The following is a 235-nucleotide window of genomic DNA, read 5'->3' as shown; positions in this document are numbered from 1 at the left end:
CTCACCCTTTGCACACACCTGAGGACCAACAGGCTCATCTGCACACACCCCCCCAGCCCAACACACGCTGACCAGGGACGCACACAGGGAAAAGTGCCCACGTATCGTTTGCACGAGCCCTTTCTCGTGCCAAAACCAGCTCGTACCCAAAAGCGCACACGCGGCATCGCACCCGCATTTTCTCACCCTGCTCTCCTTGCTTCCCACCCACCAGGCTCGCAGCTCCCAGGCACAG

The sequence above is a fragment of the Apaloderma vittatum genome, unplaced genomic scaffold (genome assembly GCF_000703405.1).
Source record: "Apaloderma vittatum isolate BGI_N311 unplaced genomic scaffold, ASM70340v1 scaffold37266, whole genome shotgun sequence".
Taxonomy (NCBI): Eukaryota; Metazoa; Chordata; class Aves; order Trogoniformes; family Trogonidae; genus Apaloderma; species Apaloderma vittatum.
Note: the sequence above shows the minus strand (reverse complement) of the source record.